This window comes from Haliotis rubra, unplaced genomic scaffold (genome assembly GCF_003918875.1).
Source record: "Haliotis rubra isolate DU_JTF1 unplaced genomic scaffold, ASM391887v1 Scf531, whole genome shotgun sequence".
NCBI classification, from domain to species: domain Eukaryota; kingdom Metazoa; phylum Mollusca; class Gastropoda; order Lepetellida; family Haliotidae; genus Haliotis; species Haliotis rubra.
In genome coordinates this window covers 299841-326301 of record NW_025767226.1, presented here as the reverse complement: position 1 = coordinate 326301, position 26461 = coordinate 299841, and the positions used below count along the sequence as shown (strand labels likewise).

Below are 26461 nucleotides of genomic sequence, written 5' to 3'. Positions count from 1 at the left end.
TCCCAGTGTGCAATTTCGCTTTATTTCATTGACTCATAAAGCCTACAACATGTTTCAAAATAAACATAAAAATACAGTTGAAATTCCTATATGCGTTTCTTTTTGTGGGAGAGTATACCTAATCTAGTTTCCACTCAGCTGATGATTAGAGAGAGAGAGTACATAACATTAAAAATTTGTAAATTATTTCCAACATTCAACATATTCATCAACCTTTATTTCACTGTGAATTCTCATGTGTGCCTGCAGACTGTGTAATATTTTTCCCACGTGAGTGATTGTTTTCCAATGTTTAAATTTTTCCCACATTCATACCCTTAATTCCACTGTGAATCCTCATATGTGTTTCCCACATTCATCAGGCTTGATTCCACTGTGAATTATCATGTGATTGTGGAAATGTTTTCCCTCATTCAACACATTCATAAGGCCTGATTTCTACCCACATATTACATGATTGTGTGAAATTTTCCCAAAATTCAACACATTCATAATGTTTGATTCAACTGTGAATTCCCATGTGTGCCTGCAGACTACTGGAACGTGTAAATTTTTTCCCACATTCACCACATTCATAAGGGATGATTCCTGTGTGAATCCTCATGTGTGTCTGCATATTAACTAATTGTGTAAATGTTTTCTCACATACAATGCACTGATGAGGTTTGATTCCACTGTGAATCGTCATATGTCTTTGTAGATTACTTGGATTTGTAAATTTTTTCGCACATTCAACACATTCATAAGGTTTGATTCCACTGTGAATCCTCATGTGTGCCTGCATATGACCTGAACGTGCAAATGTTTTCCCGTATTCAACACATTCATGAGGCTTTATTCCATTGTGGATCTTCATGTGTGCCTTAAGAGTATATGATCCTGTAAATTGTTTCCCACATTCAACACATTCATGAGGCTTTATTCCACTGTGAATCTGCATATGTAACTTAAGAGTATATGATCGTGTTAATGTTTTTCCACATTCAACACATTTATAAGGCTTGATTCCACTGTGAATCCTCATGTGTGTTTTAGACTACTTGAATGTGTAAATGTTTTTCACACACAATGCACTGATGAGATTTGAATCCACTGGGAACCTTCATTTGTTTCTGATAGTGTAAATTGTTTCCCACTTTCACCACAATCATGTCTTGATTCCACTGTAAATATTCATGTGTTTCTGCATACTATCTGGTCCTGTAAAGTTTTCCCACCGTCAACACATTCATATGACTTCATTCTACTGTGAATCTTCATGTGTTTCTGAAGATAAGCTGATCGTGTAAATGCTTTCCCACATTCACAGCTCTTTATTCTACTGTGAATGTTCATGTGTGTTTGGAGATTAGCTGATTGTGTGAATGTTTTCCAACATTCAGCACACGCAGGTCTTGATTCCACTGTGGATCTTCACGTGTGTCTGGAGATTAGCTGATAGTGTGAATGTTTTCCCACATCGAGCACACTCATAGGTCTTGATTCCACGGTGACAGAGCACACATCTTTTCATTTCACCTGATTTAGAAAATGTTTCAAGGTTTTCACAACATGTATGAGACTGTTTTGCTGTTTTTTAATGATTCTCAAAAACATTTGGAAACTATTTCCAGGATTCCAATAACAGGTTCTTTCATAAGATCACCAGTTTCCAGGATTCCAATAACAGGTTCTTTCATAAGATCACCAGTTTCCAGGGTTCAATAACAGGTTCTTTCTTGAGATCACCCACTTTGAAGGTGTTAATAAATATATTTCTTGAGGTTACCAGCAAATCCCTTTAACAGCTTTCATTGGCTTCAGTGACAGAGAAAGGATTCTGTGGATTGCTTTCAACTTCCATCATTAACCTGTCAATGTTATGCTCACTGTAAACATAAGAAACGTTGTCACTCTCTTATAACAACTATACTACACATCCCTTGTTAAGGATCACAAAATATTGCAACTTTACTAAAACGTAGATTCAGAATTTGAAATTGTATCCATTTAAAACTGGATAAATAATGACATGGTAACAGATCTGTAGGAGAACAGCCACTATAAGGTAACCGTATGCACTCGAAACATGGTTTTCATGGCACTAATCTACCATTTTGCAAATCACAACACGGGTCATTGACAAGTACACAACACCTGTCAATAGCAGGTATGGGATCCACAAGATGCAGTGACATATTCAAAACTTGGATCCATGCTAACAATACGGCTTAGATATTTAAACCAAATTTGACCCCCACATCATACCTTTCTGTTGAATCAATGACTTGAGTGTGAATAGAATAGGTTTGGGTCAACTTCCATCAATAACCTCTGGATGTTATGGTGTTTACTGAAAATATAAGAAACGTTGTCACTCTCTTATCACAACTAGGTTAGGGATCATACACAATATGATGGTGTGACACATTGCATGATAACAAACCTGATACTTTAAAATTGTTTTCCCACACACAGCACATTGAGTGATTTTCAATATTCAGCATGGAAAATGCTAATGAAGGGATATATAATTCTTCTCTATTGTCCTACAATGAATTGTATTCAGCTGTTCAATATCCAAACTTTTACTGACGTTACATATTTACAGACTCTCTATCAAAACAAAACAAAAAACAAATAGATGTCTTGCAAACCGGTGTACGCCACTGTGTAAAATTGTTTGAAAGCAATGAATATATTTGATTATTATTCCATTCAACCAAATATTGTCATCAGCATACCCATAGTATAAAACACTGCATTGAAAGAATTCAAATATGTCTTCATATGATCATAATTACACCGATCTTTGATAAATTTAATTACATAATAATAATGCATAATAATATCATTTAGATGGCAGATATCATAAGGAGTGACACATCCTGTCATTAAACACTTGGGGCACCTTTAGATCCAGCAACAGAACCTTTCGTGGGGAGACCAGTTTTAACCATATTTTTGGGGTTAAGATCGGAAAAAATAATACACAACTGGCGATGATGATTTTTATGGGGAAGCATGTACAATGTGTATGATGCCCCCTAAAATCTATGCGAAAGGTAGGTGACTTCCTTGCATGTCATCTCACATCAATCCACTCACTTGCTCTGTGCTCCTACGCTCTGCTCCCCTCCACTCAATCACTCTGCTCCGCTCCCCTCAACTCACTCTCATTTCTCTGCTCCGTTCCATCCACTCACTCGCTCTTCTCTGCTCCGCTCCCTCCCCACACTCACTCGCTATGCTGTGCACATCTCCATCCACTCACTTGCTCTCCTGTGTTCCCCTTATCTCACTCTGCTGTGATCCCCTGCACTCCACTCACTCACTCTGCAGTGCACCACTCACCTCAACTCACTCGCTCTCCTGTGCTCCACTCCCCTTAACTCACTCTGCTGCATTCCATTCCCCTCATATCACTCTGCTTGCTCAGCTCCACTCACTCGCCTTGCTGTGCTCCACTCCCCTCAACACACTCGCTCTTTTGTGCTCCGCTCAACTCAACTCTCTTGCTCTGCTGTCATACCCTGCATGCCGCTCAATCATTTATTCTGCTGTACACTGCTGTGTCCACTCACTCGTTTTGCTCCGCTCCCCTCAACTCTCTCGGTCTCCTGTGCTCCACACCTTTCCATCTCCTGTGATGCACTCACCCACTCACTCTGTTGTGCTCCGCTCCACTATCTCACACTCCTGTACTCCACTGCTTCACTCACTTGCACTTCTGTGCTCCGCTCCATCCACTCACTCGCTCTGCTTTGCTCCGCTCAACTCACTCATTCTCCTGTGCTCTGCTGCTATCCATCTCCTGTGCTCAGCTCATCCACTCATTCTCCTGTGCTCCACTCAGCTTCACTCACTCGCTCTGCTGTGCTCCGCGTCCCCCACTCACTTGCTCTGATGTGCTCCGCTCCATCCACACACTCACTCTGCTGTGCTCCTCTGCTCGCCTCAACTCACTCGCTCTGCTGTGCTCCGCTCCGGCTCAACTCTCTCTGCTCTTCTGTACTCTTCTCCATCCACTCAATTGCTCGGTTGTGCTCTGTTCCCCTCTGCACACTCCCTCTGCTCTGCTCCTCTAAATTCACTCTGTGCCATCTGTGCGCTCCGTAGCTCCCCTCACCCCGCTGTGCTCCCCTCCATTCCATTCATCCACTGACTTGCTCTGTGGTGCTCCACTTCCGTCTACTCACTACCTCCGCTATGCTCCGCTCCTCTCACCTCACTCACTCTGCTGTGCTCCACTCCCCTGAATTCACTACCTCTCTTGTGCTCCGCTCCACTAACTCACCCTCCTGTGCTCCACCCACTTTAAATTTGTGTTCACTTGCACTTCTGTGCTCCAATTCCACTTCCGCTTCATCCACTCACTCCGTTCCCCTCTACTCACTGGCTCTGCTCTGCTCCCCTCAACTGACTCACTCACTCTGCTGTGCACTGCATCCATCCACTCTCTCGCTCTCGTGTGCTCTGTTCCCATCTACTCACTTGCTCTCCTGTGCTCCGCTTCACTCCACCTCCTGTGCTCCACTCCCCTTAACTCACTCGCCCTGCTGTGGTCCGCTCCATTCTGCTCACTTACTTTGCTACCTTCCACTAAATACCATTCCTCTACGATTCACTAGACTCACATTACTGCCTCCGCTCCACTGAAGTCTGATCCTCTCCACTCACTTTGCTTCATCCACTTTATTCGCTCCTCTCCCACTTCTTCCCCAAACTCACTCACTCAACTGTGCTCTGCCCCATCCACTCACTCTGGTGTGCTCCCCTCAACTCACTCATTCTGCTGCGGTCCGCTCCACTCCATTCCCTCACTCTGTTGTGCTCTGCTCCCCTCAACTGCTCTGTTATGCTCATCACTCGCTCTACTCTGCTCCCCTCAACTCACTCACTCTACTCTACTCTGCTCCCCTCCACTCACTCACTCCGCTGTGCTCCCCTTTACTCCACTCACTTGATCTGCTGTGCTCTGCTACCCTCAACTCACTCACTCTGCTGTGCTCTGCTCCATCCACTCACTCCCTCTCCTGTGCTCCGTTCTCTTCCAACTCACTCACTCTGCTGTGATCTGTTCCATTCCGCTTACTTACTTTGCTCGCTTCCACTAAATACCATTCCTCTACGATTCACTCGACTCCGCCCCACATTACTGCCTCTGCTCCACTGAATTCTGATCCTCTCCACTCACTTTGCTTCACCCACTTACTTCGCTCCTGTCCCTCTGCTCTACTCCATCTGCTCCACTTCTCTCCACTAACTTCGCTCCGCTCCCACTGCTACACTTCTCTCCACTAACTTCGCTACACTATTTTTCACTCACTTGGTTCCCCATACTGACTTGGCTCCTCTCCTTCTGCTCTACTCCCTCTGTTCCACTCATTTTCACTCACTTCGGTCCTCTCCACTCCACCCGCTCTACTCTCAATCCATTTCACTCCACTCCCCCACTTCACTCATTCACTTGTTTCTCTCCATTAAACCCTCCTCCCACCACATCTCTCCATTCTTTCTTCTCCAGTCAGCTACAAACCTCTCATACCACCAACTCTGCTCCCCTCCACTCATTCCGCTCCAGTCAGCTCCAGACACCCACCTCTCTGTGTTGCTTCACTCATTCTTCTTCAGTCAGCTATAATCCTCTCACACCACCAACTCTGCTCCCCTTCACTTTCTTCTCATATGGTAGGGTAAAAAAAGGGATGTATGGATTGTGTGACCGTCGCGGGATCTGCTTTCTTTAACCGTAGCCGTAATATTGAGCGATGACTTTATGGATGGGATCTGTCATAAATTCCTCGAAGTAGGCTAAGGAGTAGGTCAATAATGGGGCGGCGCGTTCCCTGGTCTCCAGGCTATAATCGACTAAAGTATCCATGAGATGTTGTAACCGTTCGGTACCCACATGAACTGAACTATCGTACAGGGTGGTGAATTTCCCTCAACTTATTACTCGACGTAGGGCGGAGTAAATATCGTGCCCATTGACGTCCACCCCGACGCGCCTGAAGAACCGTTTTTCGATTTTTAGGTCTTCATCCCATGTATTCCGCAATGGGTGTACCAGTGCATTCGTCCTTCATTTTTCCCAGGATCCTTTTATTGGTCGCATTGTGTAAAGCAGTGTTTTGCCATGTCCTCGACACATCCTCGGTTCGAATTTTTAAGAGCAACGAGTCAGTGTCGGTATACAACAACTGGCATCCACTAAAATACTGCGTTTTGAGCTTGATGTAGTAGAAATTATACATCAAATGCTTAAATACATCAAATGCCACGAAGACCGGTCGATTTAATTTGATGTGACTTTTGTTCATGTGCAGTGCTGCCAAATCGTCATCGAACACTTTGCTTCAGTTAAAGGCTGGGCTGACTATGAGTTCTCTCATTTTTTCCTCTTTGTTGGATCTAACCAGTTTTACTGTTATCTGTTTTCTTAAATTCTCCATCGTTTTGCCAAACACGGAATTGTTTATTAATATATATAGCTTTTTCTTGAAATCACTGGTGGCTTGTTTTCGCAGCTCGGTGTTTAACCGAATGTACAGTTCCATCCACTTGCTGTATTTTTTTTAGCTTCATCCCCAAAGACAGATGTAGCTGCAGATTTCGATAATGCACAATGTACTTGGTCTTATCCATCAAATTGGGTACGAGTTTATCTACCTGAGCTGGTTTAGTTGGCCCCAACATTTCTCACTGATAGCCCAACATCCATTCTCGATCGACCGTTAGCTGTTCGGGGGCCAGCGGGTAACTGTTGTGGTCGGGCGTCGATTTCTGCGGGATATTCCAAATCCACTTTGAATATGTATCCCAACTTGAAATTTTCGGGGATAGCCATGATGTTATGTTTAAAATGTTTGCTATTAACCCACTCGAACACACACACACACACACACACACACCACCGCCCCCGGACCCTGTGGGTAGATATTGACTCATGGCCCAGCGGTACAGGTTGTTGGCATCGAGAAAGAGGAGATGGTTTGCGGGTTTACTCGAAACGTAGCCTTTTATGTATTTATTATTGGCTTTGGCATAGCGCTTGGAGACCATCGTAAACCCCGTAAATCTGTTAACAATTGCAACGTCAGTCGTTTTTTTTTAACAAGCCATCCCATGACAGACCAGGACTGGTGTAATATGAGGCTGGATCGACATCGTACTGTTTCAGACATGTTTTTCTGAATACCTCGAACACGTTGGTGAGCAGGAGCAGATTCGTTCTTAAATACAGGTCATGATAATCACCTAAATTCTGACAGCCTAGTTTTTCAGACATGCGAAGGATGTAGGCGTAATCGTCTTCGGTGATATTGGATTCGGTTAAGCGGCTATGAAAGCGGTCGATGGGAGGCAATCGGGTCTCCTCAAACTTAGACCAATCGTCCATGTACTCGTAGGGGCACACACTCTTCCTCAACAGCAAGGACCGAGTCTTTGGTATCACTGGCCTTGACCAAAATTGTGAGATACGATAGGAGAAACTGTATGCTATCGATGAATTTCAACCCGTTTAATGAGAAGGGGATATATTTTTCGATGTTGTAGATATTGCCAGCAATTTTCAAGATGGCCTGCATAATAAGGTTGGCATCGTAACCTCTTAAAACTCAACGGGGATGGTTGTCTTCAGGGATCGATTTTGAGCTTTAGGTTGCACACGATGTGAGCGATGATCTCTCTCAGAATCACAGTTCAGAGGCTGGTTGGCAATGTGTCGAGATTTTGTGCCTGATTTTCTCATCCTCCGTCATACGTATAGGTATTATGTTGGATAAAATATCCCTTATTTTTTTCTCTTTGTGTTGTAAGGCTGTAAGAAGTTTTTGGACTGCGTGGGACCGAGGTAGACGATGGGAGCGGATGTTTGTCCATCGCATCAAACGACCACGTATCCAAACCCGCAAGTTTCTTGTTCCTGTGTTTGGTATTTAAAACCTTTTTCCGGGGCCGGAGCGACGTGATCGATCTGTTTGATAAGGGCTTCGAAGTCGGCGAAGATGACGTAAGGCACGGGCATTTGTTTTTTTATAATGATTAAATTGGACATTATTTTTCTTTTCGTCAGGCATGTCGATCCTAATAGCCGTCTGCCCTCAACCTCAACAGCCTTCCTTAAGCACTTCCAGCAGGTCTAGTCTACTGTACCCGTGCAGACACCGTTCGCAGAAATGTTTCTTATCCTTGTGGTTGGATTAATCGTGCAACAGTCAGCTCAGACTTTTCACCCACATGTAGTAACACTTGCCCTCTTTTTCGACCAAGAATAAATTGATCCTGGGTACATTTTCCAGAGCAGAACTTATTCCGTGTACGATCGTACCCTTATCATGTCCAAAGAAGTTGATGTCTAAATGGTTTTGTGTTTCAACCCATCATAATTTGAGAGATGGGCATCGGTGCATATATACCATCAAAGCAGATAAGCAGTTATCGTTGTTGCTTTTAAAGTTAACGATGGCTTTTTTGTTCTTGTAATACAAAGGCAAGCCAAGGTACGATCCGCCTTTGAATGGCCTGTATTGCGGTATATCCACATAGATGGTATCAATACGATCCACTGTCCATCCAGAGCCCACGTGGGTATATTTTTCCTACGATTCTTGTATTTTTTGGTACCTTGTAACGAGGTATGAATGGTCGTAGGGATTGAGTCGGATTGGATGATGACTTCTTGTTTACCCCTGAGATAAGGTTCGATGGGTACTACCATCCTTCTGTGGTTTGCTGAGCAACATTTTGATGGTGAGCTGATATTTGATACTTTTTATATCACCCAACTCCTCGTTGATCTGGCTAGAGATCAGGGCCTAGATTTTTTAAGCTCTCTTAACGCTAAGATAGTCGTAAGTGCCATACATTAACATAAACTTACGGCTATCTTAGCGCTAAGAGAGCTTCAAAAATCTAGGCCATGGGGTTTAACTGAACAGCCATCCGCCAGCCTCTTAGATACTTACCCACGGCATGGTCTGCCTGCACGAATCTCAACTGGACCGGCTCGGTGTCTTCCAGCAAGTTGAGCAGTTGGGCTTTCTTCATGCGAGAATAACCCTTAAACCCACCTTCTTTAGCTCGAACTTTGAGTTCTTTAAAGAAGGGTCTTGTCATATTTCATGTCGAGCAAGGTTAGTAGTTGGACTTTCCTCATGTGAGAATAACCCTTCAACCCAAGTTCTTTGGCTTGAACTTTGAGTTCACTGATGGTAGTGATGATTGCTATATCCACATGCAAAGTCAGATGTCTAATTGATTTGCTTTTTTGCAAAATTTTATTATTTTTAAGAATCTTTTATTCTAAGTAGTCAGTTACATTCGTTGAACTAATCTTTTTTCTTCTCATAAATAAGCTGGTTTTGGACCACGTCTGCTCCATGGGGTTTGCACAAACCATAATGACATTTCACTCCAGTACCGCATACCAAGCATGTGACATTCACGAAACCTTTTTCGGATAGACATCACGTGTATGTCGCAGTACTCCTTGGTCCTGCATTTCTTACTGCAAGTGTCGGCTTTTCCCAGAAGCACGTATTTACAATGATACGGAGCGGGTCTCATCTTCGCTATATGCACTTAGATATACGTTAGTCTAATTGATGAACGATCAACACTGTCGCAGCTAAACCAAGCGCAATGAAGATCAGCTTTCTGTTCCGTGGAATGCATGTAGTACTGAGATAGGGTGGTTTCCTTGCCGAATCGGGCTTCGTATCTCTTGTACAGTTTATTGATGTCTCCATCGGACATTTTATAAATCTTATCGGTTGTGATGTTTTCACCCAAGTATTGTTTCCCCTCCCCACCTACGATGAGGGCCACGAGTCTTTCTTGCTCATCCCCGATGCGTGAAGATGCACCTTCACCCTCCTTCTCCTCCTCGGATATCGTTTGTTCGAGCATGTCATCCAACTCCATCTTATAATACATCAATCACGTTTTAAATCTAATATAATGAAATCCGGCATATCCCAAACAGAACGAGATGAATTGCAGGTAAAACAACACGAGAATTTCATGGTGTTTTTTATATATATTAAGGCTATACATTTAATTTGCTAAGGTTTGCTAAGTTTTGCTAAGCAGTTTGCTAAGTTTTGCTAAGCTAGCACACCGCATAAGCCACGAGTTTGACGTGTTCTCGCTCGGGTTTGGTGGGAATCATGTCTTTTCCCTTAAACATTCCTTGAACGAAGTTTGAAGTTGAGCGGAATACAAAGTTGGTTCCCGAATGCCTCGGCTATAGCCTTATGCTTATTCACTATGGTGGCGAGATCAGCTTGTTCAAAAGTATACCCAACGCGCAACCAAGTCACGGGACAATTGTGAGGACAAACCCTCTGGTATTTCATGTTTTCCCATTTGCTCGCAGTTCTCCAGAGATCCGTGTAACTGAAAAACACATCGCTGTTGTCGATGCTGATTTTAATTGTTGATTTTTTCACGATGGCAAGACCCTGGTTCGCCATGATTTCTCTTTTGTTATTATCTGATTCAAAACTGATCTGAAAAGTCAGGCGAGCCATCCCAGGGACGATGACATTGTTCTCGCCCAGGTTGGGAAATTGCAGCAACAGTGTTTGGTTTTCAACGATCAGACCGTTGGTGATGGTCACGGACTGACACACGGCTTTAACCCCCATCTTCGGGAAAGGATCTAGTTTTCATCCGTATGCCATTGACATCGTTTATATTGAGAGTATGGTTGTAGGTGGTGAAGATATTCCCATGGACAATTTGGGGGATAAGAGAACCCCATTGCTCGATGACGATGACGCGAGTGAAAACATAGGCAAGACCCTAACACATACGGCCATGGACGATTATCATGATGCTCTATGGGAAAATATCGCCCGTCTTTATCACGATTATTTTAAGTGTGAAATCGATCATGGAAGGATACTACGGCTGAAAGAAGCTCAGGATATCGATCTCGTTATTAGTAGTACACATGAAACGAGAACACGGACTGACTCAGATAAACCATGCTCGGAAATATATAAACCATCCTTTGCATCCACCACAATCTTCATGTGCGTGAGATCGGTTGCACTTGTATTATTACTTTTAGGATAAATCACTCCCGGTGTTTACTTGGGTGCAGACATATTGAATGTATATTATAGTGTATTGTATATGTGTAACATGTTCATTACGGTCCCGGGAATCACGAGCGGCGAGCCCATTCAACTGCTATACACGATCGATAACACATTGGGACGACTTGAAGTCGCTCTTTGCAATCTTGTGTATTACCTGCGTTGGTCGAATATCAGCTAACATAACCGGAACATCGATGGCAAACGTCACGATTTGTACGACAGTTATTATAGCGTTTGTATGCTGAACAATGAAATTTTCAAACCCATTTGAGCCCATCTCAAACTCAATGAATCGAATGGCACGCTGACGTTAACGGCGGGGGAAAAACCCATTCGACTCGGTAGGCCCTTGGTGAGAACCCTCGGGTTGTTGCCGAATGAAATACGACCTTGAGACCCCGGCACGGGTTTCAAAATTTCTGAGCCTCGTTGTCTATCACGAACTGTTCATTCATCTTGATCGGGTAAGCATGACCAATAATATTCAAGGTGAATGCCCTTCCACGCTGCTTAGAGCCATGCCAGTGAAAACAGAAAAGTGCAACAACGGTCGAATCGCATCGTTTTCGACCCTGCAGTACAAAAAGTTAACTCTGTGCATGATCACGGAATTGCAACTATCCATTTTAGATATGAAACATAAACTGGTGTATATGGAATATCTCCAACGTGGCAAATGTCTTACAAGGGATTCCGCCCAATTCAACGCTTTATATTGAGGTCTTTATCGGGGAGGCCAACCCTGACCAAGATGTTGACCTATTACCGGGAGTCAAACTCCATTGACTTAGAAAACATCAAAATCATGTTGGCATGATTTATACATAGAAAGACGTCAGTGCAAACGCAAGCCTCGATGGGGTGACGATTAATTAGGAGAAATAAAATGTGCTCACAAAATTTTATTTACCTCCAAAAGTCCATCTCATCAGCTTAAAATTTACATATGAGAAATTGTCGGAAAACCAGTTGAAGGCTCTTCCATAATACGAGTATAACCATGGGTGACATTTCAAACCTGAGTTCACAGGCCACCGTTGCGTTCTCCGATCTCGGGGACACACGAAGATTCGATCAATCCGGTATGGAAAATGCCTTATACATATTGCACCTAAAAAGCATCATGTACCAACGACGAGAAGTGATCATCAAATCTCAACTGAACTGGATCATCAATAGTATCCTTACCTACCCCTATCTTGTCATGGATGAGGATGATATTCTCATAGAACTAAAAAATAATGGCCTTGAACTGGTGAGTTATATTCTGGTGGGAAAAAAGAGAAGAACATAACACCATTACCAGATCAAACAGGAAATATGTTAGTTGCCCCTCCGGATACCATAGTGTTAAAATTAAAAAAATATATAACAAGGGCCCAAGCTCGTGGGTCAATGTGATACAAGTTTCTACCCTTATTATTGGAAATTGTAACTATAAATTGTATATTTATATACTTATACTATCTCACGACTTGCACCTCTCTCTCTTCATTCAACCATGAATGGAAACAAATGAAACTTTGCTCCAGGCCATCCTGGTCCCTGTTCCCGTGTTGTGCATGCCTTCCTGCCTTAGCCATGCTCACTAGGCCGTGACAGCACATGGCATGTGCAGTCCTCACCCACGTGATCACCTTTCATACTCATTCTCCATCTTGGAGCCATAAAAGGACAAAACGGGAATGATGGTAATGTAAGTAGTGGGGAGGCAGGGTGGGACTTTATCGCTTGAGATAGGATAAGTATATAAATATACAATTTATAGTTAAAATTTCCAAATTTTTAAACTTATCCTATCTCACGACTTGCACTTATCCCACGGTAGGAAGGTGGGTCATAGATTACAGCAAAGCGTTATGCCAAAAAATCATAGGAAGCAACTACAAGGCAGGACAATAACTACCAAAGTTACTACTTGCGAGGGTTAGTCCGAACCCATTGACTAACTAAGCACAAGTGCTTCCAGGGACCGGGATTCCCGAGCAACGTGGTGTTCAGTCACTACTTTTACGAAAGTGAAAGGATGCAGCTTAGCGAGTGTAATCAGTCGCATTACCACAATTTCCAAGGTCTGACGACCAGTATAGGGCCAGCCCCTGCTTTGAAACAACCCCCACAGACACCATCCCGTGGAGGGTGAAAGGGTTATTGAATCAGGAAAACTCACAAGTCCCAGAAGAATCGAAAACACAAATCAGAAATAGAATTCAGAATTTTATTCAGATTGTACACAAAGCAGAAACGATCGTAACTGGTGATCATCTACGCTGAAGCTGATGGCTGTCCCAAGTGCCGAACAGGTCTACATCTGCTCGTGATAACAGGTAGATCTTTGATTGGAAGATCAGAGGCTGTTGTTGCAACTCCGTGAGTGACAGAGCATTGGCTATGACATTCCTCATCCTGGGAATGTGTCGGGCTCTGGCCACTGTGTGGAGTGAATCGATCAGATGATAAATTCGAAACTTCAACTGAAGCAGAGCTGCTGATCCTGTCGACCCCTGATGGTTTATGTACAAAATTACCATCGAAATGTCTGATTGAATCAGTATATGAGTGAACCGTAGTTCAACTGCCCAATGCCGAAAGGCGAGAATGACAGTGCTGAATTCCAGTTTTGTTGTGATGAAGGGCCCTTTCTCCTGATGACCACTGCTAGGCCCAGTTAGGCCAAAGTGGGTTCTTTCAACATATGCTGTTTGCAATTGTGTCAATTTTAGGGATACAGAGTAACAGCCTAAAAACAGTTTTTTTCTATTACCACTATAGTTGTGCGTTGCACTGAATCTTGTTCTACCTCTCCTGGGGCACAAACATCATAACCTGTCGTGTTGAATATTGTCCCAATAAAAAGAAATCATCGGGTCTGTGTTCCCTGCGATTTCGCCGAATTCAGCAGCCATCCTAATTGCGTGAGCAAGTTGATAATGAACTGCCTGTGGAGAGGAAGGACGACTGGGTCCTGCTGGGCTTGAACACAGTCGTCGATATAGTTCTCAAATGTTACGCCTCGACAATGCAGGTAGCTTGTTATGGGATTGGGTATCTGAGGAAAAATCCAAGGGGCCTCACATATGCCCATACAGCAGGACCCTACATTGGTATCAATGATGTCCCTTAAAAGTAAATCGAAGATACTTCCGATAGTCTGGATGTATCCGGATGTGAAGGTAGGCGTCTCGCAGGTCTAGGGACTGACTGACTGACTGAGTTAGTTTTACGCCGCTTTTAGCAACATTCCAGCAACATCACGGCGGGGGACACCAGAAATGGGGCTTAACACATTGTGCCAATGTGGGGAATCGAACCCGGGTCCTCTGCGTGACGAGCCAACGCTTTAACCGCTAGGCTACCCCACTGCCCTCGCAGGTCGAGGGAAATCAGAGGTCTAACCACTCTTGCCTCTGGCAAAAAGATATCTCCTGATAAAAGAACGCTAAACAAGTCGAGCAACTATGTCAGTTCTGACGGAGTGCTCAATGTAGTATGTTCGGTGCATGGAGATTGTCAGTCAATCTACAAGAACGTTCACATTGTAAATGAATTGAAGAAATTCCTACAATCGGTGACCTGAGGAATATTTCGGTTGGCTGAACAAAATGATGGTTCACCAGGTGGAGTGATAAAGACAGTAGATCGCTGCCTGGTGACAGTCTTTGCATAACTGCAGTGACCTCTGAACTCAGTGCTTGAGCTAGTCAAACCGTTTACGGGTGTTTCGGTCTGTCACCTTTGATAAGCAGTCTCTCTCGACTGGCTGTCGAAATCCCGACACAATCACTCTTACCGGGAATGGCAGCATTCATTGTTACTACTACTAGCATTTAAAGGCTGGACTTGGTATCCGATTCATGGGACCAGGACAAGTCTACAAGTTCCAGTAAACAACAGTAGTCCGCCATTTGCAAACGTTACACACGAGTGACCAAAAGACGGACAAAACATCACTGCTGGTACCATGCACAAAAACTTGACCCATCTGTTATCTGTCCAGAAACTTGCTTATCATGTAAACAAAGGGAGCTGAAGATGATGAACCATCTGTAATAATTGCACCCAGCGATACACAAACACACTGTTACCAGTAGTCTGTAGTAACAAGACTCAGTGGAGCGTCGTAAAGTATTCCTGGCTAGCAAGCGTATCTAGTAATGCCCTATCGGGAAGATGTAGAACTGATATCTACACCGAAGGGTAGAATCGTTGAACTGAATCATTCATCAAAGGTGAAGATCGGATGGTAGATTAAATCTGGAATGAGATGAGCCCCGGTCACAGAGGACTCTTTAAGAACTGGGATAGTCAGACCGTCAAGTGCCGAGTGAGTGAGTTGTCTAGATGACTGCGCTACTGACATCACATGCAAATCAATTCGGCATGGTGAAGCACATAGCTACTACCTCTGTACAACCATCCGAAAAAGGGGTACAAGGTGGGATAAGTAATGTGACTAAAAACATTAAGCACCTCACAAGCCGTAAGGTAAACCGGATAAACAAATCAAATTATCGAGCTTAGAGCTTGCCACTTCGTAATGAGGAATTCAGCACCTCACAGATGCCCTGAAAACTAAGATCGTGTTGAAAACTAGCAGAGTTCGACAAATTTGGCCCTATCTAGATGCAAGTTCACGAACCTCGTTGAGGATGTGGAAAACCAGTGTTGACAAGTCCCGATCCTTCATGTTGAATGTAATCAATAGAACATCTGGTATCTTGCTCTAGGTAGCTGTAGGTGGTCAGCGAACCATGCGATCATGTGTGTCGAATCAACCAAAACAATTCCTGCATCTTATAGGCGACTGGCGTAGCCCGAACCATGAAAATAAAGACGAGGTTCGATGTGGGTTAAGTGTCTTGGGAGGCATCCAAGACACATTTGGCATAGGCTCTGATAGGCTGGTAAGATGCGCCGTGTTGGAAATAACACGAGTGGTGAATCGCCCAATTCATGAATAAGCTCAATTGCTGGCAAGGTCTGAGGAACGGATTATTGACAAAAGCTGACAGTTCGATGAATGCTGACAATTCAGTGATCTTGAACAGCCAAGTGAACTGGTTCGACGATAGGGAGCTTTTCGGCCTGGTGAAACGGTACGAGTCGGGATGGTAAATCGGTTCAGAGTGGTGAGTCGGAATGTTGACGTGATCTGAATCAGTCCGTGATCTGGATCCGCGTTGTGATCTGGATCGTGACTGTGATCTGGATCGGTCCGGTAATCCGAAACGTTTAAATGATCTAAGCTGATGGAGAGATCTAGAACGCTCAGATGAACCGGTGAGGTGAGGTGCCGGCCGAGGTGAATCGTTTTGGTGCTGTGAATTGAATCGATGATGTGAACCTTTTCAGCGATAAGAAACAGTCTTAATATTATGGCGAATTGAGTCGATGTCGTAATCCACATACCCTGTGGCGAAACGGTTCGGTCTGGTGAATCCATTCGGGATGGTGAACCGATTCGGTGTGGTGAATCGGTTCGGCGATTTGACGATGTAGATCGGCTGTGTGAGTCAGCTGGCAACACAGAGAGGTTTGATGAGGCGGAACGACGAGAAGACATCTGATGATGCGCCAATAAAATCATCACCGTCCGACATGGGAATCTCTGGACAACGAGCAGTTAATACCGGTGGTTAAAAGCGGGGGTTTGTCGGGTGATCAACTGTTGAAGTGTAACGAGCTCTGTCTGCCAGCCAACTGGAGCAAGCATGTCTACATGTTCTAAAAACGTCCTTGATAAGGGAGCACATTCCCGACAACGTTTGCTCCAGGAACACAGGTCAATACAACCCACACATGGGGATCGAGTGGGGATCCGAGGGTCAAGTAAATATTGTTACAGTATCGCAAAATTACAAGCTCACTTAGGGTCAACATCAAGGTGCATGGTGTCTAAACCCAGCTCTTTCTCTGAAAAAAAATAAAGCACAGAAATACCATAGGGCAATGACTGCATGCTTTGGACTGACAAGGCGGTGTTGACACTGCCCAACTAATGGCAACCAGCATGGGAACTTGGTTCCAGGGTGAGACTGAGCTCAAAGCGCTGTGGTGAATTGATTCGACTATGAGATGGTGAATTGAACTGAGTCGAGATTATTGACCTGGTGATCTCTGATAGCAAAATCTCTTGAGAAAGAGTTTCATCTGATTGTGATGTCGGAAATCGCCAAATATCAACAAATGAAACAGGAGATTCAAACCGAAGTCTAGGAAACCGCTGACATCAGCAAAGAGGAGATTCAAACCAAATGTAAAAAAACAGGGCAGGGCCAAAAAACAGATCATTCAAACCTTCCTTACCAAGAGATCTCATAAAAGATTAATGTTGAACTGTTTTGTAGATATCAATGTAACATAACGAAGCTGGCTCGGTGTAGGTGGCAAGATATACACCATTTAACATCCAGCTATCAGAGCCGTTGTAGCGTATCTAGGCTAGCTAATGCTCATGATGGCTGGCATGGACATATCTAACCTCACTGCCTAAACCAGTAGAGCACTCATATCATGAGCGCTGGCATGGACAGACTTGTAACCTAACTGCCTAAACCAGCAGAGCGCTCATATCATGAGCGCTGGTATGACCTACAAATCTCAATCTGCTTGCAAAAGCTTCGGCTGCTACCCTGTCTCGAACTCCAATCACTGCATTTCCAGTCCAGTGATCTATCACCCCACTGGCGGGACGGCTGACTGACACAATGCGCATTTAACGGGTATACTAGTATCCTGAGAATTGCATCCTCCTCCTAAACCGGGCTCCGTCTAGGATGTCTAGAAGTTGGAACCAGTCTTAACACGAGGTTGCTCGCTTCGAAAACGTTAGGGTGGATTTTCACCTCGAATAAAGTCTAATAAAATACTAACACGATGCTCGTAGGTAGTTTAAACAACTTGTCATTTTCTAATAGAAAAATTCAACAAACTGAATAACAAGCATTTCAACAATATAAGTTCAGATATGGAGTCCATCTCATGTGATGTGACTTTGATACAGAGGGACAATAAGGCTTATGTTAATTTCCAACTGTGTGTAAATGGAAAACTGCAAATGGATGAATGACTGACAAAATGACTTTTAAAGTTTTGCAGATGTATCTTAATTACATTTCAAAGTTACCATGTAAGGAGTTTCATGTAACAATAGGCATACATTAAGCAGAATTTCTGTTTGTTCATTGTACATCTTGTGAGAATGTTACAGGAATTTCAAGATTTCCTCTGGGCTGATACTAGATAATAATAGCTCCCTCCAGTCATTCCTCTCAAGTCATCTCCACTCCTCTTGCACCACCCACTCCACTCAACTCCACTCAGCACCATTCCACTTCACTCCAGTCGCTCTGCTCTACTCACTCCACCAACTCCGCTCCCTCTGATCTACTCCACCCACCTCACGCCGTTCCATTTAACTCCAAACCACTCCCCTCCACACAATCCACTTTGCTCCTCGGCGCTTCCCTCTCTCCACTCCACACACCACCCACTCTACTCCCTCGCCCGCTCCTCTCTGCTCCACTCACACCACCCACTCCGGCTCCCACGGCCTTGCCTCCTCTCTGCTCCACTCACACCACCCACTCCACTCCGCTCTCCCTCCAGTCAGCTCCTCTTGCATCACCCACTCTACTCATTCAACTCTGCTCCACTCACTCTCTTTTCCCACACAGTCATTCAATCACTCACTCACACCTGCAGCTGACATTCCTATTTATTCAAAATACTTTCCATGGTTTTTAAGTTTGTTGGTGGGCATTTTCTTGTGAATGTTTTGGTATAGTTGGTTAACAAACATGGTACAGTGAGCATCTCAACAATGTAAGTTCAGATATGGAGTCCATCTCAAGTGTTGTGACTTTGATACAGAGGGGGACAATAAGGCTTATGTTAATTTCCAACTTTGTGTAAATGAAGTGGAGAAATGAGTGACAAAATGACTTTTAAAGTTTTACAGATACAATAAGTTCATTGTATTTAAAAGTTACCACTTAAGGAGATTCATGAAACAATAGTCATACCTTAGGCAGAATTTCTTTTTATTCATTGTATATCTTATGAACGTTTTACTGGAATTTCAAGATTTCCTCTGGGCTGATGATACTAAATAACATTTCAAACTTCAAACTATTATTACTTTTATTTATATTTATGTATTATATAAGCAAATTATGATAGTAAATAGCATGTCAAACTAATGAACAAATTCTGATTGCACTGGGTCAATAGTTCTAATTTTCAAAGATTTTTAATTATTATTACTGCTCTTCATTGGAAGTGTAATAATGCCTAAAGATTATGAAATTTAAAGATTTTCTCTGGGCTAATGATAGTAAATAACATATCTAACCAGTGATCAAATTCTGAATGTAATGTGTCAATAGTTCTAATTTTCAGAGATTTGTAACATAATATTAGTAGCTAACCCTTGCCGAGAAGTGGGGGAAATTAAACATGCTATTTCAAAATTTCCTTCGGACTTCTGAATGTACTTGGTCAATAGTTCTAATTTTCAGAGATTTGTAACTAGTATTATTGGTAACATACCCTTGCCCAGAAGTGGGATAAAGCCTTTAAACCCACAGTTTATAGAATTTCGAGATCTCCTTTAGACTGAAGATAGTACATAGCATTTGAAATTTGTGAGCAGTTTCTGACTGTACTGGGTCAAAAGTTCTCATTTTCAGAATTGTTTAACTATTATTATTTGTCACATGCCGTTGACCAGAATTGGGATTATGCCTTTAAACATGTTAAAACCCACAGTTTATGCTAGTTCATGATTTCCTTTCGACTGATGTATCAAGTAGCATCGTTCTCACTAATGAGGTGCAATTGATGTCCGCCCTGATCAAATCAAATACTACAATAAAAAGTTGATTAGATAAGTTACCATATTTTAGCAGGGTACAGTGAAGGCAACATCTGACATTTCAGGATTCACTCAGAATTCATTTCATATTTGACAGCAACACCTCAAACACGTAAAACGATACCTGAGTTACCTGTCCGCCCCTTTGGGTTGATAGAGATATGTTGCAATAGAGAAAATGCGAACAATAAGTATTGATTATTGTTACGGTTATAGCAACTGGTGAGTGATCCAGCCTTGCTTCGATGTCTGTTATGGTGACTTCCATTCATGCACTGCCACATGAGCTCAGACAAAAGACTTGTCCGCTATGCTGAGGATACCTACGTTACTGCACCATTTAACCTTAGATACAAAGCAGATAAAGTTTCACATCCTGACTACCCACTGTAAAAAATAAATTTGAAAACTTCAATAAATGTATGGTGACACAAACAATTTGGACTATGGCATACCTCTTCATACATCTACTCTTGAAACTAGTCAGTTAGAACCGTATATTATGAGTGATACCTACGTTACTAGGGCTTATTTGCAGGAGACCTTCAACATGAAATTAATTATCATATAGCATTATAAAAAATAGTAGTCATTGGCTTCATACAGATATCGGTGCTTTTAATTTTCACATTTTCACTGTTTGGTCGATTTTTCCAGTTAAAAATACATATGTTACTGATACATACATTACCAAGATATAGGGAACAATGGCTTTAGAGCATTCCTTTAGAACTTTTCTTGCTTCTTTAAAAGACGCCATTGCTATTTAGATTGTACTTGTAATAAGACGTAGCATCATGTTTCCACCACGTTCTTGATTAGACTCGAATGTTTTGATACCCTTTGATACAAAGAGCTTGTCAGCATTTCAACAGAAATTCCGAGGTAAATATTTGATATGATTGTTATTACATTATGCCTTAGTAAATGCAAAAAACAACATTGACTCTGCTGTGAAGTGTTCATAATTTTCGCCTAGGTCTCTTTACAAGATGTGATACCTACATTACAAGTAGTAACGTAGGAGTATTGAAGGTATCATCAGTTACAGTGTCTATTTTAAGGTGTATATGGTGCATTACGCCGCCGTTATATGACGTTATAAAGCAGATACTGAATTAATCTAGTGCAAATATATAACCTGCAAACAAACAAACTAAATATACATGTAAAAAACTGTTATATTAAAGAATGTTTGCCTATATCTAACAGTATATCTAGCTAAACATTCAAATGCAGATCTTCAGCATGATAAATGGTAAACTTTCAAATGATAATGATGTTACATAGTTGAAAGCTTGATTTCTACAAATTCAGAAGTTGATAATTTGACAAATTCACAGTCACCACTGTGTTGACAAGGTCTATGTCGTCTGCTGCTATTTATAAACTCTTTGTTTCAGACTTGTGACTTTAGGATGTGTTGTCGTTTACATGTTGGCTTTGTATGTGGTTTCAAATTTAACTGAGTTAAGAGTATGGGCTGAAGCTTCAGTTAAAGCATAAATTAGCTTACGAGAAGATATGTTTCAGGAGGACGTCTGCTGTAGCTTTTCGTAAACGATTCATACCTTACTCTGGGTGTTGGTAGAGGTTATTATTATTGATACAGTGGTGTGAACTGGTTTAAACGTTTCAGAACCGCCTTAGGTGCCATTTTCCCCGTAGAATTTTGTTAACACACGGTGTTAAAGTATGGTGATTGTGCATTATGCCTTCTGTTAAGAAGTTTGGAAGTGATACCTATGTTACTATGTTTGAAAACGTATCCAATGGGGCATGTCCAGTTTAATTCATATTTTGTTATCTGAACTATACTCTTGTCAGGGACAGTGATTTATTTATGGAAAAATAAGACTGTTTTTACATTTTCAGACAAAATGACTTCTGTTCCGGATGAAATTCAAGTTTTGTTTGTATTCACACTTAAAGTCAAGTGAAAAATGATAGTCATTGATAAATGTATGGTAAAGTGACCGATAAGGGTAGTGCCACCACTTAAGTCAGAGTGTCTTCTTAAATGTCATTTTCAAAGGCCATGTTACTGTTTAAAATTGATAATTGCTAAAAATTGATACTTACGTTACTTTTTGTACAGTCTGTAAAGACCACAATATTCCTCGACTGTAATTGACAATACAGATTTGAGATATTTCATGTTCAAAAACAACATGTTGTATTTTGTTTCTGGCAATAAAACATTAATCTGTCGATATGTCTTTAATATTAATCAGAGACAACACTCTTCTGTTGTGTGAATTGATTGAAATGTCAGGGAAAAGCATATTAAGTCGCTTTAGTGATCTACCAAGATTGATTGATTGGATTTTTTTAAAGACAATATAACCAATTCTTCCATGAATACACATATACAGCTTCAGCATAGCAGTTGGGTTTAAGCACACATAGCAAACATAATATATTTGATGAAGGCGGTATTGAAAACCTGTAATGTAGGTATCTGAGATTTTTTCACTCACCTAGATGGGTCCTTTTATTCATAACATCACAGCATCTTCAACATTTAATTGGAGTGGTGCAAAATTTGGGAAATCATACTTCATATGGCCCTTTACCAGAAAACCAAACCAATTCAAGTCAACTGAAAAGTAAATTGTTCACTTTTTCTAGAATGTGTTTGCACCTTATTTGTGAGAACGGGTGTTCAAACCTGTGAGCAACTTCTGAATGTACTGGTTCAACAGTTCAATTTTTTTACGGAAAGAGTTCCTTCCGTTCCCCCAACCCTAAATCTAACTCTAAACCTAACCCCAAACCTCACCCTAACTAAAATTTAGACTTTTAGTCATTTCGTGAGTTCTCTATAGTAATTGTTGTGTTAAGTTTTGTTAATAATTTTAGTATATTTATAAATATTATTTGGGATGGGGAACGGGAGGAACTCTTACCTTTCTTACTATTAATATGCTAATATGCACTTGGTCAGAAGTGGGATACCTTTAAAAGCTACTCACACTTTATGCAATGTTGCTGAACTCCTAGTCTGTCTCACAGTCCCTGAACCACATTAATTTCCCTACTGCCAAGCCCTCTCTGCAGTGCTAAAGCCCTAAATAAAGCAAGTCTAGATTTCCTCAGCTGGTCTCCCTAGGGCTCCTTTTCAATATAAATGGGCTTGTTTGTTACTATCAAAATTAGGTCTGCCGACATGCCAACCGGCGAAGGCGACCTCAAAAGCACCAAACACAACAACAACTATCAAAATTATATATATTCAGAGACTTAGCCTTAGTCTACTGAACTCCCCTCTTGCACATGTGTAGAAAATGGGTGACCTCCTTTAATCCCCTGGCTTCAAGTCAAATCATATTACATAAATATACATATCCTTTTCCTCCTCGTAAAAAGGTAGGGGCAGTAGTCTTACCTCTGCTGCAGTTACTCACGTTCGAGTGCCACCTGTATGTATACAACCTCTCGGCTTCCGGGTGAACTGTAAAATAAGCGACGAGCAGCATTCTCCGTTTTCCGTAACGACTGGAGCTATTTTTAGAAAAGACTGGTTTCCTCAACGACATGGTTCCCTGGTGGCTGACACATTACAGCAAAAGCAGTGTAGCGCCAGCGCGGAATACCCTGGGAACCAGGCTGACACCTCAACAGAGGCCGGGGGCCAGCCAGACTTTTTTTTAGTGGCCTGACGACTCATCGATGCATCGATCTATGTGGGCCGCCGATACAGTGAATCGATACAAAGTTTGGCACTATATCCCGACACGATACTTCAAATGGGCCATGATACATCGACGTTTAGCTTTGAGTATTGCGGACTCGCGTTATCTGTCAAGAAAAAATACTTACTTTGTTTGATGATTAAGATATAATGCTTCCTTATTTCCCCTTCATAAGTAAACGTTTTCTCTGAAATTCTTGCGTCAAGAACTGTGTCAGACACAGCGCTCGCATGTTATTAACACTCATAAAGTCAGTGTATAAACTTAATTATCCCGTTTCCGAATGAGCATTGAAACAACACTGGCGAATTGGACGAGGTACTTTAAAATTGGTTTTGTTTGATCCTAAGGTGTTTTACAGTAGGTGTTCGAATTAAATGTTTTAGTATCGCGATACGTATCGTATCGCTACTCATATATCGGGATTTGTATCGTATCGCAACTTTTAAAAGTGCGCAATACTGTGGCAATATATCGTCGTGACTAATATTTTAGTATCGTACCGTAATGTATTGTATCGCAGGTTGTATGACAATACCTACTGTCCCCTGGCGGCTGACTCATTATAGCAAAGGCTGAATACCCAGGGAACCAGACTGACACCTCAACCGAGGCCGCGGGACCAGTCTGTTTTTACTGTGATCAGGGACTGCACGTTGCCATAACACAGGGTTGAGAGATCACTCATCACCAAATCAATACCATGGTGTTAACTATGCACAATGTAGATTTAAAAAGTTAACGTATATATTTTATATATCATTATTGTGATGAATTTAAGCTGACGTCAACAGTGTTTCAAGTCATACCGAAACCACCAGATGAATGTTGCAATGTTCTTGTTTCTAATTGTACGCCACTTTGAGCACCCGTCGGCCTCTACATCATGGGAGACTATACACAATACCTGTGTTTGGAACAGTACTATTATAACATGACGGAAAAGGCGTGTCCCGTGTGGACTTGATGTGGGAAGAAAACCCATTTGTCTACTGGACGTAGACGTTTTGGTCACACCCACGAGTTCAGGTTTGGTGTTGACAAACCAAGATACTAGTTCGAATCTGTGATCCGAACCTACAGGATCCGAATCCACACTCACGCCATGAACTGCTGCATTAAGTATGCTTACGATCACAAATAATAATAGAGAAACACAATAACGTCACCAGGTAGGGTTAGGATCTGCAGGTAAGTCTGTTTGAGGATTAGGATCTGCAGGTAAGTCTGTTTGAGAATTAGGATCTGCAGGTAAGTCTGTTGGAGGGTTAGGATCTGCAGGTAAGTCTGCTGGAGGATCAGGATCTGCAGGTAAGTCTGTTGGAGGGTTAGGATCTGCAGGTAAGTCTGTTGGAGGGATAGGATCTGCAGGTAAGTCTGCTGGAGGGTTAGGATCTGCAGGTAAGTCTGTTGGAGGATTAGGATCTGCAGGTAAGCCTGTTGGAGGGTTAGGATCTGCAGGTAAGTCTGTTGGAGGGTTAGGATCTGCAGGTAAGTCTGCTGGAGGATTATGATCTGCAGGTAAGGTTGCCTGAGGGTTAGGATCTGCAGGTAAGTCTGTTGGAGGCTTAGGATCTGGATTATTTGGGTAACTACGGTAAATGTGTTTCGAATGATGATATTGCTATTCTGCACGGTTACAACTGCACGGAAACGGGACGTACCATATCATTATTCAAATACTTATTCATGGTGGTGAAATATCTAAATACAAATGTTCGCTATTGTAATCTATTCTGTGGGGGCATATCTGAGGTAAATCTACAGTTAATTGATTGGCAGACTATTGTATTTGTAAAGTTAAAGTTTCCAGATGCATTATGTACCCTCATCCTCGATAATCTCCAGGGTATACGTTACGATCACTCTTCTCTATACCCTGGATGCATCCACTCAGATTCTGGGGGAAATAATAAAGACAAATTCACAGATCTGAAACTTTCAAAAAATATATGAAAGAACTCCTTCTGCTTCTTTCAGAGTACCTCTGCATCAATTGTGTTGCCAAGGTTAAACGGTTAGATAATTTAAGAAGCGAAAGTGAGTTGTGATTGGTACGCTCAACTTCCCAGCGTAGGCACCTAATTGGATAAAAAGCCAGCCATGGGAGGTAATAAAATCATCGCCCCCAAGCCGTGCATGCATCCAGGGTATAGTGGAGAGTGATCGTGCGTATACCCTGGAGATTATCGAGGATGTATGTACCCTATGCTGACACAACAACACAAGGTAGGTGGTAAGACGGTAATCACCTAACAAGACTTGATTTTCTTTATGGTGTAGCCATTGTCACCTTGCGCCAGCTGCTACCAAAATATCTGCCAGCGCATTTGCGACAGGACAAGGATGATAGTAGATTACGGCTTAGTTGGAAGTAAAACTGCTCTTGCTGGGATGGGGATATAAAAGTGTGGGAAGAAATGCATGCCCTGTATTGTATACATAACACTAAAACCAAACAATCAGTTGATCCTACAGCGAATCCTCTGAAGTGTTCACTGGATAAGTGTATCTGACACTGGAAATGTTTTCCCGGTTCAACACATTGATAAGACGGGATTACACTTTAAATCCTGATGTATTTCTACAGGTGTGTATCCTTTCCATATCGAACTCAGTGATAAGTCTTCACTGCTTGATTCCACTGTGAATCCTTATGTGAAGATGACCTAATTGTGTAAATTCTGTCCCACATTCAACACTTTCTTAAGGCTTGATTGCACTGTGAATTTTCATGTGTGTCTGCAGACCACTTGATTGTGTAAATTTCCTACCACATTCAACACATTCATAAGGCT

The 26461-nt window shown here is 42.2% G+C and overlaps 1 long non-coding RNA gene across 1 annotated transcript; it reads right to left on the bottom strand.

Moving 5' to 3' along the window:
- Window positions 1–202: 202 nt before the first annotated feature.
- On the bottom strand, window positions 203–23464 carry LOC124253105. Its single transcript, XR_006892098.1, has 3 exons — window positions 23357–23464; window positions 2248–2332; window positions 203–1868 (listed from the first exon to the last, which is right to left on the bottom strand). It is a non-coding gene; the product is annotated as an uncharacterized LOC124253105 (long non-coding RNA).
- Window positions 23465–26461: the final 2997 nt, after the last annotated feature.